The sequence below is a fragment of the Astatotilapia calliptera genome, chromosome 3, assembly GCF_964374335.1.
Source record: "Astatotilapia calliptera chromosome 3, fAstCal68.1, whole genome shotgun sequence".
Lineage (NCBI taxonomy): Eukaryota > Metazoa > Chordata > Actinopteri > Cichliformes > Cichlidae > Astatotilapia > Astatotilapia calliptera.
The window spans coordinates 73,349,987-73,363,666 of NC_137424.1; the positions used below are offsets into that span (position 1 = coordinate 73,349,987).

Below are 13,680 nucleotides of genomic sequence, written 5' to 3' on the forward strand. Positions count from 1 at the left end.
AATCAGGACTACTTAGGATTTAACCAAGACAGAACCAGAATCAGAACTAGATGATAGTAGCACTAAAAATCATCATAGACCTGCACTGCACCTTTTTTTTAATTCTACCAAAGTCCACTATTTAGATTGAGAAAAGTTTATATAATTATTTAGCCTTGTTGTGCAAACAAGCCTGCAGAACGTAATAAATATAGAATTTGAAAAATAACAAACCTAAAAAGAAACACTAGGTATGAGATACATGAGTACCTATGATACGGTGATACTTTTGGTAAACAACCATGTGACTACCATGTGTGTCTCACCTGCTCTTGTTCATCTCTCTCCCTCTCTGTTTCTCTCTCTCTCTCGCTGTTCCTCTCTCTCCCTCTTTGTTCTGACAATCAAGCCAAACACCAACATCATCAAATATACAGTTGAAACCAGATATTTACATACTCTTCAGATAGGAGAGGAGAGATGCATCAGTACAAACTGTTTCATCCTTTAAACCTAAACTCTGTGAACAGTTGACTGTTCGATGTGCTAAAGAACAGAAAACATTATTTCCCATCAGACCATGAGCAACATTCAGGCATGTAACACAGTAACACTTTTATTTTTTACATATTCAGCAGAAAGAGTTAGCTGTGTGCACTATAAAAAATTAAGAAGCGTAATTCATTTCTGCTTGGTTTCACATAAACTGTATTATTAAGGAACAATAAGTGGGGCTCACCTCAAAACAATCAGTATAAGATCTGACTGGAGAGTTTTAGGCCAGAGCCAAACTTTTGGAACTGAAATAACAACTTTGAGCGGATCAGAGACTTGTTTTGATAACATCTCCCCCTAAAACAATAAACTGTCCTCACTATCACAACCACAGCAGGAACAAGACAGGATTCTGTGGTAGATTTTGTGCAATTTGTAGTAAATTGTGCACCACAGACTTTGTAATTTACATTTGTGCAGTGCTTTAAGTGGCCCAAAAGAGGTGCCGGTACTCTATTTTTTTTCCGCCTCCCCTGAGGTAACAACAACTATATTGAATGGGTTTTATATACAACAGTCAACAGACAACCTTATACAAAATAATAAATCATTTTATTAGTTTGTGGATTTGCTTGAGCTAGAAAGAGCTACTGAACATAAATAAAATGTGCAAAAAGGTATTGAATTTTTTTTTAACAAAATGTACATAAAATAAATTATAAACTAATTTGTATTTTGTTCTCTCTTGAGTCACTGCTGCTATCAGCAGCAGCACTTGTAAAGTTTTTTTTTTTTTACACAAAATGTATATAAAATAAATTATAAACTAATTTGTATTTTGCTCTCTCTCTTGAGTCCCTGCTGGTATCAGCAGCAGCACTTGTAAAGTGTACCTGCAGAGCTTGGTAGTTCTCCCATACTGCTTTCACTGTTCTCTCACTTGAAGCAACCCAAACATAATAACCATAGAACAGTAGAACATAATCTTGAGTCTTGAAGATGGTTCATTTCTTTACCCCTGAAAAATATACAAAAGCAGATTCAGCAAAATACAATCACAGTACACCAAATGAAAAATGAGAAATACTGTACAAATCATTTTACCTAGAAAAGGCTCCAGCATGTTTTGGGCTCCACTTTCCTTTCACTTTGGGCTTCGCAGTTTGTGGATGCTGCACTTCTCCTCCCTAGTGCCAGCCATGTCTGCACATATGTTTGTGCGTTAAACTGATCCAAGGGTGGTCCGTTGCATTTCAGGAAAATCATATTTGAAAGCCTTTTGATGTCGAGAGAGTTTCTTTTATCTGTCAAAGTATCATTCATTGAGCTGAAAGCTCGCTCGCATTCACTTGTTGATACTGCAATGGTGTGGACAGCTGTAAGAAGCGGCTTCAGGGCTGCTGGTGTCTTGGAAGCTTTAAGGTCTTTATACTCCCTAAATCCTAGGACACTTTCCCTCTCCCCAACTCTGAATCTCTGACATAAACGTCTGACCGCTGCATCCCCATATTGAATATCTAGAGATGCAGGCCAGGAGTCAGACTGGAGGACCTTGATGTCTGAGAGGAGGTGACTATCTGTCTTTTCAGATGAGGTTTTACTGACATGGGAGGAAGTTGTTGGAGTCATCCTGCACTTAACATTTTCAGCCAGGCTACGGAAAAATTGGCCATGGTTGATTTTTATAACCCTCTGATTTTCATGCAGGCATACATTTCTGAAGATTTTCTCCTTTTCAGCTTCAATGGCAGTTTGTGTGTAGGGACCAGGTGTGGATACCATTGACTCAAACACCCGGATTTGTCGGTCCAGCTGCCTGTCGGCTTGATCCAAAGTCATGTCCCGTCTCTGGAGCATTCTTGAGAGGTCACTGAGTTCTGTGAGAGCGTCATACATGATGCCAAGATTGACCACAAAAGAAACAGTAGTGAGAACATCATTGAGTCCTTTGTATTTTGCTCTCTCTCTTGAGTCCCTGCTGGTATCAGCAGCAGCACTTGTAAAGTGTACCTGCAGAGCTTGGTAGTTCTCCCATACTGCTTTCACTGTTCTCTCACTTGAAGCAACCCAACGCACTGATAAAACACAGCCTATCACAAGGAGACGTTGTCCAACATTGTGAGCACTCTCGGTTAACTCCCTTTGGTTTTTTGGTGATGCATGGTAGAGGGAGTAAAGCTGATCTAAGAATATTTTAAAGTGGTTGATTCCTCCTACCTCCTTCAAAACATCACAAACTGCCAGTTCCAGTCTGTGATTGGAACAATGCCAGACAAACAGGTAAGGGAATTTGGAACAAAGCTGCGCAGCAACTCCTGCTTTCCTCCCAAGCATCACTGAGGCTCCATCACAAGCAAATGCCAACAAATGTTCCTGTAGGTAGTGAGGGTCAAAGCCATTATTATGTAGACATCCTAACAGTGCTTCAGTGATGTCCTTTGCTGTGGTCCCCTGCAGCTCAATCAGTTCAAAAAATATTGTGTCTGGATTTTCACTGGAAATAGCTGACCGCAGGCACACGACAAGCACAGACTTTCCACTTATTGTAGTGGATTCATCAATGAGCACACACAATTTTCTTTCATTCATCACTATGTCATTGACTACCTTCTTTTTCATTTCAGCTGCAATGTGATCCAGTATACTTGCACATGAGTTATTAGAGTGCAAAACTCTGCCCATCTTGACACCATTTAAGACTTGCAACTGGACATCTATTGGCATGTCTGTAAAAGGACGCCCATGCTTGCCAATCTTATAAGCTGTTCTAAACACATTGCAAGTTGAAGCGTAGTCAGCCTTTCTCATATCTTCAATGTGTTTTTGCATTGTATTTTGTGTTGCCTTCTCTTTTATTTCAACTGCTTTCTTGTGATAAATTGAGTCTCTGTGCTCTTTTATTTTCTTTCGTAGTGAGTTTTGTTGTGCAGCCTTGTCCCTTCCAAATGACGAGATTAAGCACCCACTCCACTCCTGCGACACTCTCTGCCCTTGCTGCATGTCCACGCGAGCACAAACTTGACTACACACACTACAACCCAACTTTTGATTTCTGCTGATCAGCCACTTGTAATTTGTGGAGAAATACCGGACTTGTGCTTGGGACCAACATTCTGGCCACTCATGCTCACTAACGCGGCTGTTGTCATCGGTAGAAATGGTGTCATTCTCGTCCTCGTCGTCGCCAAAAGTGCCGTCGTCCGCGGCTGAGGCACTGGTGCAGCTTTCATTAGCTTGCGTCTGACCTGCAGCGATATCATTCTGGCTCGGTGGGGTGTCAGCCAGCGAGTCCTCTGATTCTGACCTTGTTCTTTTACTACTCAGAGTCTGAAGCCAGGAGAGCATATTAAGTGTTCATTGTTTTTGTATTTTAACCGAGCAGCTGTTTGCGCGTTTTACACACCCTCTCCGGACCACGTTGAGTTGTTGACATGACATCGGCAAAAGCGACGCATGCGCTTTTCACTTGTAAAACACATTGGTGTATGGGTAATGTAGTCTCTGCTCTCGGTGGGACGAATTAGGAAGCGTGCTTGTGAAGGGCGCTCTGAAAAGCGGCAGCGCAGCCAAACGATTATAACAGATGTGCAAATGAGAGTACCGGTACGCTAAAAGCACGTTCTGGGCGCATGGAGAGGTGGCGGTACTCTCAAGAGCTATATTTAGAAGTGGCGGTACTGAGTACCGGCGCGTACCGGCCCACTTAAAGCACTGCATTTGTGTCAATCATTTAAATCTTCTTCTCCTGAAAGTGAAACTCTTACAAACACATTTGTCATAACTTCAGTCACAAACTGACACTGAGTCTCTTCAGTAAATCCAGCAGCTTTTTAACATCAAAAGATGTCTTTGAGCTGCTGCAGATGTTAGTAAATCTGACCCTAAAGGTTCCTTCTTCTTTAAAATTCAAACTTTGTAATGAAAGGATATTTTTAACAGGCTGTTCTCGTTTATATGACCTCCATAAAACAACAGGGTTAAAACACATTGTGACGAAGTAAGAGTTTGTTTTGTAGTCCATCTTCTGCACAATGTAGTTTCAACGGGCGGACATCCGGTGTCACATCGCTCCTCTCTTTCCCTGAGTCCTTAGCAAATCTCCTTCCCACGATTTTCATCGAGGCCAAGGAAAAGAGTTTAGGAAAAGGAGATAGGCGCTACTTTTGAAATAACACCCCACGTGGTTACCTTGTGACGCTGAGTCACGTGACCTCGCAGCAACAAATCACAGCAGAGCCGGAAAAGGGGACGGAGCAAAGTGTCTGTGCAGGAGAGGAGTCGAGCAGAGAGAGCTGCTTTTTCATGAAACGGGAGTAAAGTAGTGAACTTACAGAAACATATAACACTACCAACGTTTGGATCGATGTCTGCATCGATCTGCACACCCTTGTGTCCTGGATTGTAGCTGTAATCAACGGGAACCACGTGGGTCTCTGCTCCCTCATCTGTTTCCTGTGTTTGGAAAGAGTTCCAGCTTCATCACGGAGTTTCTCTCGGTTTGTGGGCTCATCTAAAGGTAAGCACCGAGCTAACTTTAATGCGGGTTCAGTTTATGTTGAGTTTAGCTCTTTTCAGAATAATAGATTGCTTGGGATACACTGGAGTTAGACAGACTGTAGAGTTTGTGATTGCTTGCAACATTATGAAATGGCGGTTGCTAGGGGGTAAGAATACATTATAGAAAAATAGTCTTGGAGTATGAACAAAAGGATGGGGTGCAGGGCAGGAGAACAGCCAACCCCAGGACAGGAAGCCACAGTTACAAGCCTGGGGGAGGGAAATCAGCCGTTAGAATAGGATTTCATAGGATAATCTCCAGATGCATCTGTATTTTATTGTCTTCCAGCGCAAATAAAGACGTCTGATAAAATAAAGACACTGTTTAGTCTTAATGTTTATTACGTATTATACACAAATGCAATAAGCAGCAGGTGCTATAGGCATCTGGAAGCACCTGTATATACAATTCTAACATGTGATTACTAGGACTCCCAGGCTTCTACCGTTCTACCTTTAAAAGCTAAGCTTTAGCTTCAGCCAAGTGGAAGCTAAATTGGCTAGTCATTCATATGTAAATTAGGTTGTTACCTAGGAATTCTGGAGGGAGGGGAGTGGGGGTGTGTGAATGAGGGGGTGGGGGAGCTGCTAAAAGCTGTGAACTTCCTTTTGTGTTTCATCTTGAAGCATTCTCAATCATCAAGAGTGGACTATTCAACATGAACAACAAACGGAGCATGTTCATTGGTTCATGGACCTCCCTGAACTAATGGCATTTATTGCAATTGTCATCTTGCGGGGGGTTTACAGGGTTCCATCTGTAAATGACTGCTGGTCAGCAAACCTGGGAAACACACAGATAATTGGAACTATGGCACGAAGCCGCTTCCAAGATATGATGCAACACCTACGCTTTGATGACAAGTCCACCCGCTGTGATCGAGCAAAGACTGATAAGTTCAGTCTGATAAGAACCAGATATTTATGTATTCTTCAGATAAAAACAGATACACTTTTTAATTGTAACATCAAATCAGACTAAATTTCTTTAGATTGATGAATATAAAAAAACACATTTGTTAACTTTAAGAGTAAAGACAGAAACTATCTGTATTTCTTAATTGCAAATGGCACCAAATTGTATTCAAAATTGAGCCACACTTATGGAGCTCCACAATCCTTTTCCTGGTGTTTTGGTTGACATCTCTTGATTTTCCCATTTCAAAGAAACAGGCTCTGTGTTTTGCCTTATATGCATCCACAGCTGTGCCACCAGTTTACTCACATGGACTCTACTAACCTATCAGAAGCTTCTTCAGCTCAGAATGGAATCGTCTGCAGTTTTCTTATTAATTAACAATAAACCTAGTGTATATGTACTCCTAAATTTGATGAAAGTGATAAAAATAGAAGCTCTGTCTCTCTTTATTCTGACATTTAATTAATTCAAAATATATTTCAATATTTATTTATCCAAAACAAAACAAGTTTACTCTAAATTGATGTTGTACAGTAAAAAAATGTTCTTCTGTTTTCCACAAAGTGTATGTAAATATCTGGTTTAAACTGTGAATATACTGCTGTGTATTGAAGTTCCTCTTGTTTTGCATAGATATACTGAACAACATACAAAGCATAATATATAAAATAACATCTACCAGAGTTTTTTCTTTGAAAGAAGCCCCTTATATCCATTCTTATATTTCAGTACATAACTGAAACCGATTTATTTAGCCGTGGAGGGTAACAACTGAAAAAATGAAATAAACACACATGTAAGCTAAGACTCTCTAAAGAAACAGCATTGTTGTTGATCGTCTTTTCATTTCGCCATTTGTTGATTCACTTGAAGAGCAAGTAACGTAATATGGGTCAAGCGATCAGTTTGATATCAATCTTTCGTGATACACCGTCATATTTACATTATTTGTACAGTACGAATGATTTGCTTTGGTACCTGGTTGAACTTTAGTTCTCCTCTGTCTGGTTGGCTGCGTTTCTCCATCAGCTCACTCGCATCACAGGCTGCAGCTCCCCCCATGCGAGTCAGTGTCTGAGCTCAGATCATACCAATATTAGGAGGATTTATGCACAGTCGTAAATTCCCACAGTGTGGGCTATGTGCTTCGAATATTGTGTGACATAAATAAATAATAAAGCTAAAGACATAAATAAAGCTAAAATACAAAGGTTTGGACACCGGTTTGTAGGGATGGGTATCGAAAACCAGTTCTTGTTGAGAACCGGTTCCCACTGTTTCAATTCCTTGGAATCGTTTGCCATTTTTGCAAACGATTCCCTTATCGATTCCAGTCGCCCCGAATGACGTCACCACGTTGCGGAGCGTCATTTACCTGGCAGGAAACACGGCGCGTAAGCGGCTCAAACGCTCAAAAGTTTGGTTATACTTTATGAGAATTGATGACAACAGGGCAACTTGCAGTACTTGAAAAGTAGATATTTCATTTAAGGGAGGAAACACTGCAAATATGCAAAAGCATTTGCTCACAAAACACGCGATGACCTTAAATGAATGTCGTGTTTTTAATTCCGCTCCGGACTCGTGAATCTCAACCCAGCAGCAGCAGTAACGTTTGCACGTCCTCTTCCGTTAATGCGGCAGGTAAATAATCAACTAACAGTGCATATTACACTCAACAAAAATATAAACGCAACACCTTTGTTACTGCTCCCATTCCCCATGGGATGGACGTAGAGACCTAAAATTCATTCCAGATACACAATATAACCATCACTCCCAAACAGTGGTCACAAATCAGTCCAAATGTGTGGTAGTGGGCACATCTGCTATATTGAGATAATCCATCCCACCTCACAGGTGTGCCACATCAGGATGCTGATCTGACATCATGAGTAGTGCACAGGTGTACCTCAGACTGCCCACAACAAAAGGCCACCCTGGAATGTGCAGTTTTGTCTCACAGCAAAATGCCACAGATGCCACAAGCAATGAGGGAGCGTGCAATTGGCATGCTGACAGCAGGAATGTCAACCAGATCTGTCGCCCGTGCATTGAATGTTCATTTCTCAACCATAAGCCGTCTCCACAGGCGTTTCAGAGAATATGGCAGCACATCTAACCGGCCTCACAACCGCAGACCTCGTGTAACCACACCAGCCCAGGACCTCCACATTCAGCAGGTTCACCTCCAAGATCGTCTGCGACCAGCCACCCAGACAGCTGCTGGAACAATTGGTTTGCACAACCAAACAATTTCTGCACAAACTGTCAGAAACCGTCTCAGGGACGCTCAACTGCATGCCCGTCGTCCTCATCGGGGTCTTGACCTGACTCCAGCTCGTCGCCGTAACAGACTTGTGTGGGCAAATGCTCACATTCGATGGCGTCTGGCACGTTGGAGAGGTGTGCGCTTCACGGATGAATCATGGTTCACATTGTTCAGGGCAGATGGCAGCTGAGAATGTCCCAGTTCTTGCATGGCCAGCATACTCACCGGACATGTCACCCATTGAGCATGTTCGGGATGTGCTTGACCGGCGTATACGACAGCGTGTAGCAGTTCCCACGAATATCCAACAACCTCGCACAGCCATTGAAGTGGAGTGGACCAACATTCCACAATTGACAATCTGATAGACTCCATGCGACGATGTGTTGCACTGCATGAGGCAAATGGTGGTCACACCAGATACTGACCGGTTCTGGGTCCCCAGACCCCCAATAGCGCAAAAAACTGCACATTCCAGGGTGGCCTTTTGTTGTGGGCAGTCTGAGGTACACCTGTGCACTACTCATGATGTCAGATCAGCATCCTGATGTGGCACACCTGTGAGGTGGGATGGATTATCTCAATATAGCAGATGTGCCCACTACCACACATTTGGATTGATTTGTGACCACTGTTTGGGGGGGATGGTTATATTGTGTATCTGGAATGAATTTTAGGTCTCTACGTCCATCCCATGGGGAATGGGAGCAGTAACAAAGGTGTTGCGTTTATATATTTGTTGAGTGTATGTTAGCGCGATCTGTCTTATTACAAAACCTGACATTACTGTGCATTTAGGTGATCATGATGAGAGAGACAGAGTCTGTCTGGCTCAGATGCTGGCAGTTCTTGCTGCAGTCTACCGGTAGCGTCTCCTTTCAGGCCAGGATAGACTAATGTCACCGAGCAGAGACTAAGTTTGTGGTAAAAGGCTGCCACAGCAGATGCCCCCGATTTTCGGTAAGTGAATGTGTTTAATTGTAGGCAGGGACATTACTGGATATTCTTGTGTAATTGCTACAGAATAATTTATGTTATACTTTGTTATTGCTACAGAAGAATATTTATTTTATTATTTTACATTTACAATTTTTTTTCCTGGGGACCCTGTGACACCCCATTGAAGAGCCATAGGCTGGATCTCTTAAGATCTCACTGCTGGGTTTGTAAGGCCATGTTACTTGTAAATTTCTATCTTGTTCAAAGAGAAGATATAAAACAAAGTTCTAAGCTTAGTGTTCTCCTTTTTAAAAAAGAATCGATAAGAGAATCGATAAAGAATCGAATCGTTAAACAGAATCGAAAATGGAATCAGAATCGTGAAAATCTTATCAATACCCATCCCTACCGGTTTGCATGTTTCCCTACTGTAGGGGTCTCTGCAAGCATACTCTGAGAGGGTACAAGATGACAACTTTGGAATTCTACTAGAAACAGTCGATCATATTTGTTTGTCAAAGCTGAATTCAGGGCAAACTACGCTAAATTAGCATTTTTAGCTAACACCTACAATAAGATTAAAGGTACTGTATGGCTATCATTTGTTAACATGACGCTTGTTCCTATACATGTAATACATTTATTAGTAACCTGAGAGTTTATCCGCTGGTCATTCGACATGACAAATGACTTCTGAAGTCTTAATTCAGCTCAAGATGCTGTAGGCCTGCTAGCAAAACGTAGTTCTATTAATCTGCACTCGACTACTCTTGAACCGGAACCGGATTTAAGTCCCAAAAAACTGAATTTTGGAACTGAAATTGAATTGTAGAACTGAAACTGAATGGTGAGAAGTGAATCTGAAATTATTCGAAAGCTGAATTTTTAAAGGATAAAATGCGGTTTCAAAGAAAATTAATTCGTTTTCAAAATATAAAATTAAATTTCAATTTAGTGATGATCATTTTCAAACCAATAAATTGAATTTCAAATTAGGATAATTCATGTTCAGTATTTTAAAGCATTTATTCAAGTTACAATTCAGATTCAATCTGAGCAATTCAAATTCAAATTTAACTTATTCATATTCAGGTTCTGATGGCACAGATTTCTGCCCATAGAGGCTTCATTCAAGAAACACCAGGAAGACTGAAGCTCATGGCATTGATCAAGCGGAACTCATCATCTTCACCAGCAGCTCCCTCACTGGGAAATCTTCAGTACTCCTCATCTTCATGAACACTGTGATGGAGACTTTTGGTTTGTGTAACGTGTAACGTCATAAATACTCGGATACTCTCCAGAGTCTCCGGACATTTACAGATCAGCAGCTCTTTGAAACACCAAACAGGGCTATGTTAATGCTGATATATAGTGACACAGTTACATGGGTGATTAATCCTTTTGACTTTTTGTCTTTGACTTCATCAATAAAACAGCTGCAGCTTTCACTGACAGCACATGTGGTACTTTAACCTTTGTACTGTTTTCATCAGTTAATTTTGCAGTTAACATGTGAACATGTTGGATGATCTGTCTGCTGTCATTGACTGGTGCTGAGGTCTGAACCTGAGGGCAGCTCCTGTAATCGCAAAGAGAACAGAACCATCGCAAACTGAATTATAAAGTCTATCTCTTAAATCTGAAATAAAGCTGATCCTTCTCTCTTCACACGCTCAGGATCTGAAGTTCTTCTCTTACATTTTTTCAGTTCTACAGTTTAATCCATAGTTACAGATTAATGAGGAGTTACTGAGGTACAAGCTTAAAAAAATAAAATAAAGTTGGTGTTACTGTCTTTACACATGTGGAGACTGAATGCACATATTTAATAATCAGCTCTGCGCAGGAGCTGAATCAGAGTGCAGCCTGTTGCTTTTACAGTATAACACTTGTAATGAAAGTACAGTAACGATAATTAGTGACAGAGCAGCCCGGGACGGCAAATTTGCTCAAACTATATAAAAGGTAGTCCCACTCCACCCGGTGGAATGGCCTTCTCAGCATCAAGTGACAGTAGGGCTTCAGGTGTAATCCTTTGAGGGAAGGTCATGAATTATGCTTAAGATGCGTCTAATGTTGAAGAAAGAGTGTCTGCCCTTGATAAAGCCGGTTTGGTCTGTGGAGATGATTGTTAGTAACACGACCTCTAAGCGCTGTGAAAAAATCTTTGCAAGAATTTTTGCATTGGTGTTTAGCAGTGAAATCGTCCAGTATGAGCTACATTGGAGAGGGTCTTTGTTCTTTTTAAGAATGAGTGGAAAAAAACCCTTCTCTCATAGTTGGAGGGAGAGTGCCAGATGAATAGGACTCCAAAAAGACTGACAGCAGAAGTGGTGCAAGTTCGTTAGAAAATGTCTTTAAAAATCCATCTGGTCCAGGGGACTTGCCACTTTGCATTCCACCAATCGCCATCATGACCTCCTGGATAGAGAGGTCCCTTTCGAGTTCAGTAACCAGTTTTGGGTCAACTGTGGTTATACTGAGGTAACTAAGGAAACTGTCCATAGCAGACTCATCTTGGCGTGATTCTGCGGTATATAAATAAGAGTAAAATTGTTGGAAGCAGGAGTTGATTTCTGCGTGGTCTGTATGCTTTAGGCCCTGTTCATCAGCTATTTCAGAGATGAACTGTTTGGATGACTTTTGACGTATTTGATGTGCTAAGACACTGCCAATTCCCTCCTCATAGAAAGTACGTCTAGACTTTAGGATAGGTTGCTCCACTTGCTTTGTTGAAAAAAGATCAAATTTCATTTTGAGGGTCTGACGTTCTTTAAGGGTGCTTTCCGATGGTGAGTGACTGTAGTTTATATCTAACCGCAAAATATCATATAATAGCTGTTTCAAGTGCTCAGTGTCAGCTTCTTTTCTTGCTGCTGAAAATGAGATAATTTGACCCCGAAGATAGGCTTTCAGTGACTCCCATATGACTGAAAAAGACATCCCAGGGGTCTGGTTTGGTTCAAGAAAGTCTCTAATCTCAGATTTTCTAAAATTCATGAATGCTTCATTAGAGAGTAAAAGAGGATTAAAACTCCAGGGGCAGTATATGCGATTGGCACCAGGGATGTGCATTCTCATCACTAGGGGAGCATGGTCTGAAATAACAATAGATTGATAATTGCAAGTTTCAACCAGTGGAAGAGCACGTTTATCAATAAAAGAAAAAAATCTATCCGAGAGAATGTTTTGTGGACAGGAGAGTAGTAGCAGTATGCCCTTGATGAAAGGTTATGAAAACGCCAAAAGGCAACAACGCCGTGGAATTGGAAAAAGCATGTAATAATTTCTGTGGGTTTTGATTTAGGAGTATCCTTATTAGATCATTGGTCTAGGCTAGAAAGCACAGCTAAGATGAGATTGTGTGTTATCATACAGTGGGGCAAAAAAGTATTTAGTCAGCCACCGATTGTGGATTGTGCAAGTTCCCCCACCTAAAATGATGACAGAGGTCAGTAATTTGCACCAGAGGTACACTTCAACTGTGAGAGACAGAATGTGAAAAAAAATCCATGAATTCACATGGTAGGATTTGTAAAGAATTTATTCCTAAATCAGGGTGGAAAATAAGTATTTGGTCACCTCAAACATGGAAAATCTCTGGCTCTCACAGACCTGTAACGTCTTCTGTAAGACGCTTTTCTGTCCCCCACTCGTTACCTGTATGAATGGCACCTGTTTGAACTCATCATCTGTATAAAAGACACCTGTCCACAGCCTCAAACAGTCAGATTCCAAACTCCGCCATGGCCAAGACCAAAGAGCTTTCGAAGGACACCAGGAAAAGTATTGTAGACCTGCACCAGACTGGGAAGAGTGAATCTACAATAGGCAAGCAGCTTGGTGTGAAAAAATCAACTGTGGGAGCAATCATCAGAAAATGGAAGACATACAAGACCACTGATAATCTCCCTCGATCTGGGGCTCCACGCAAGATCTTATCCCGTGGGGTCAAAATGATCATGAGAACGGTGAGCAAAGATCCCAGAACCACACGGGGGGACCTGGTGAATGACCTGCAGAGAGCTGGGACCAAAGTAACAAAGGTCACCATCAGTAACACACTACAACGGCAGGGAATCAAATCCCGCAGTGCCAGACGTGTTCCGCTGCTGAAGCCAGTGCATGTCCAGGCCCGTCTGAAGTTTGCCAGAGAGCACATGGATGATACAGCAGAGGATTGGGAGAATGTCATGTGGTCAGATGAAACCAAAGTAGAACTTTTTGGTATAAACTCAACTCGTCGTGTTTGGAGGACGAAGAATACTGAGTTGCATCCCAAGAACACCATACCTACTGTGAAGCATGGGGGTCGAAACATCATGCTATGGGGCTGTTTTTCTGCCAAGGGGACAGGATGACTGATCCGTGTTAAGGACAGAATGAATGGGGCCATGTATCGTGAGATTTTGAGCCAAAACCTCCATCCATCAGTGAGAACTTTGAAGATGAAACGAGGCTGGGTCTTCCAACATGACAATGATCCAAAACACACCGCCCGGGCAACAAAGGAGTG

The 13,680-nt window shown here is 41.7% G+C and overlaps 1 protein-coding gene across 3 annotated transcripts in view; it reads left to right on the forward strand.

The window, feature by feature from the left end:
• Positions 1-4,711: 4,711 nt before the first annotated feature.
• The window catches only part of LOC113011046 (uncharacterized), a 30,490-nt gene continuing 21,521 nt past the window's right edge, over positions 4,712-13,680 (forward strand). For all 3 annotated transcript variants that reach the window (XM_080299172.1, XM_080299178.1, XM_080299179.1), the window contains exon 1: positions 4,712-4,990. The gene's annotated coding sequence lies outside the window, so the exon portion shown is untranslated. The remainder of the gene's footprint in view (positions 4,991-13,680) is intronic.